Here is a 3,497-nt window from a genome sequence, read left to right as displayed (position 1 = left end):
ACCTTCCCAGAACTAAAGCATTATGACATTGTACTTTCAGATCTTTACAATCTCTGGTGTTTTTTTAAGCTTAATATATCACCATAACATGCGGTTACTTTTGGCATTAACATTGCATTGACTGCCCACAGAAAAGCAGGAAGTAAAGACACATTGCTAAATTTTACCAGAACAAAATGAATCTATTAAAATGCCTGAAACATGCAAGCTGGTGATGTATTATGTTACTCTGATAGGGTGACCTTGTACTATTGACAGAAAAGGAGGAGCTCCTTCATAACATCAAACTAATGTAAAATTAACAAAAGATATAACAAGATGAGAAATATATCTCCTAAAAAGGCAAAACCTCAAAACATTGATATCCTGACTATCCCTCTGATGGGAACCGAGCAGATCAGCCATGTTGGTAACAGATGTTAGAAACATGATCTGCTTCCTACTAGAGAATGGACTATGCAGGACTTCTTCATCTGGTTTCATTTCTTCTGAGGATATGGGAGAGCATCTTTGCCAAGTCAATGTGAAATAGAGAGTTCTGTTATTGCTGCCTCCCTTCAGGTCACAATTTTCATATGCAAAATGCTACAATTATTTAAGTACTTGTTTGCATGTCAAAAGCAGTAGAAACTTGGTAACAAATAAGATTTTCTCTCAAATTAGAGGCAATCAATTTTTGTCTTTGCTGACTATTAGTAATAGCACCTTTAGCATCCACATGATCCCTTTTAGCCTCTTCTTATGACTCCCCAACTCAGAAACAGTGAGCCAGAGACTTTTGATAAACAGTGGTTATGTTATGAAGCAGTACAAGAGGGAGACCCCCAGGAAGCTGAAGGGCTGGACAGTAGGATTGATTAATATGTCTTTCAGAAAAAGTCAACATGAAATAAGGAGAAAAAAGTTAGGGACCTTTTGGTTTCAGAAACAGTGTATTTCTTGCCTACACTCTGTTTAAGAGGCAGCATCAGTCATGTGCACATTCTCCATTTTGTCCTTTTTCACTAATCATGGTCTGACAGATCAAGTTCTTCCTAAACACTTGGGACTCTCTAAACATAGCTAACAGGACATGGCTGCCAGTCCTATGCAGGAATCCCTGGAGGTTTGCTGCCTTTGACCACTATTGCAAGAGCTCTAGCCCAACAAGTCAAACACAGATTCAGTAAGTAGTCTTAGCACTCAATTCAGCTGTCTCTAAAAAGGCATAATGCCCTCTGGGTTGCTGTAGCACAACCACTTGGGGTTGTCAGTGCCTGTAGAAGACCCATACCCAACTGCAAGCTAAACAGGAGATCCTCAGGGGTTGAAAAGGGCATAAGACACCTCAGAGATCTAAACAGGAATGAGACACCTATGTGTAGGCAACTGATTCTTTAGAAGTCTGTTTCTCTCCTTTCTGCAAAGCTTTCAGCAAGAAATTTTGAAAGTATTCTCTCAAGGGTTTTAAATATCTAGCTTCTACTTATGAAAGGAAAGATGACGTTAACTCAAATAGCAGAGAAGTTGAACATAACTTTAGCCAAAGCCTTTGGACTGGATCTCTAGCTCTTACAAACCAACAGATGAATCTTCATTATATATGAACGGATTGTATAGATACTCTAGACAGGTAGACAGGCTTTGGGATATACTGTGTCCTTATGAAAAGATACTTTCGAACTTGTTCCACAGAAGCAATCTAGTGCCTGACAGCATTTTGGCAGTCAGGGAACACACTGACCTGACCTTCAAAGAGACTTTTCACATCTGGAAAACAAACTGACTCTGCTCACACCTCCAATTTATGTCCAGTACTGGCTTTGCTGGACTCCACTGGGTTGCTCACCTAATGCCTCTGCTGTCTTTAGCACATGCATGTCTGGAAAGCTTTGGTAACTTGGGCACAGTGATGGCCAGACTGCTCCAACTCTCATAAGTCTCACTTGTTCACATGGCTCAGCACCTGAAGTAATACCAGACAGGGACACTTAAGCTGGTTCTGTGTGAGCCAGTTCAGGGCTGGAAATTATCATGCTGCTTAGGTTTCTGTGTGCCAGAGTGTAGTAACACCCAGATTATCCTGGGTAACAGACAGCTGATGTCAGTGATGCTGTATTGACTTAAAACAGCTGGAGACCTAGTCCTTCATGTGCGACTGCAGAAAGAAAACATGGAATGAAGTTTCAGAAGAGATTAAATGAATCCAGAGTTTAACCACACTTCAGAAATTTTGCCAGCCCCATTTATTAGATAGAGTACATTTTATCATAACCAGAACATCTCTCATTCTTCCCTCAAAGAACACCCCATGGCAAACAGAGCTTTCTAGAACAGAAAAAGGACAAGAGCCAGAACCTCCATAATGTCTATCAGGGTCTAACACATGTATCATTGCTGCCCCCTAAATTACATGGAAAGGATTCAGATAACATGGTGGCTGAAAGCACATGTCCCTAAAATAAGCTTTATGCTATACCTCAGTGCAGGAAAGGAGTTAGAGACAGCAGAAGTGCTAAACACAAATTAGAAAAGCAAAACAACAACCACCCTCTTCCACGAATAATTATATGTACTTGAACTGTTAAACTGATGAAATCTTTGAAGAGCAGATGCTGATATCTCTGTTAGATAGCTAATGTGTAATGCTCCAAAAATAGCAACAAGATTACTGCAGCGATCCACAGCAGTCTCTTTACTGTCATTGATGTTCTTCTCCACTGTAGCCTAGGGTTCTACCGCCATCCTATTCCTTAAAAAATTTGTTGCTCCTTGGCTCATTTTCTGGATGCTTTCATTATCCAAGAGCACATCCCAAACCCCTATTCCTATTCAGTAAGATATCAGTGTTTTATTTACTATGAAAAGCATCAGAGGGAAAGAAAGATTTAGTTTGTCTGAAATGCTCCTGTTCCCAGTGAGAACTTAAAATACTTTAATTTATGGTGAAACAAATACAATTTAAGAAACCAGTATGTGATGAAAGGCCTAAAATAATAACAAAAAAAGCAAAAAGTGGAATTCTAAACCCCCCTTTTTTTTAGTAAAAAGAACAGATAAAACTGCTTTTCTTAAGATATGTTTTTTCTTTCAAGCAGCTGTATCTGCAATACAATCTCTGCTTCCTTGGTAACTAAAAATGGCAAGAAAAGGAGGCAGAAAATGCTTTAGAAAAAAGCTGACTTCCCAGCTATCATTCATCCATCACTGATTTTTAGCTATTTACATGTTAGATATCTAGTTTAAGCTACTTGTCTAAGCTTCTGCCGCAGTAATCAAAACAGGTGGGTATTTAATTTGAAGAATTCATACCATCCAACTTAAGTGCCTTTCTCAGACTGCCTTAAATTGGTCCACCTAATGATACTCCTTTATAATTTCTACATCTAGGTATTAACAGATTTAAAGATGAATTAATATTTATTGCTACTGAAGACTTTGTTTCTGGTTAGCATAGACCAACAGAAATACTGCTCTGAAATCAAAACAGAGCAAACTCGGTACTGAAACAGTGTAAA

The sequence above is a fragment of the Mesitornis unicolor genome, unplaced genomic scaffold, assembly GCF_000695765.1.
Source record: "Mesitornis unicolor isolate BGI_N332 unplaced genomic scaffold, ASM69576v1 scaffold53891, whole genome shotgun sequence".
Taxonomy (NCBI): Eukaryota; Metazoa; Chordata; class Aves; order Mesitornithiformes; family Mesitornithidae; genus Mesitornis; species Mesitornis unicolor.
This window is presented reverse-complemented; position numbering follows the sequence as displayed.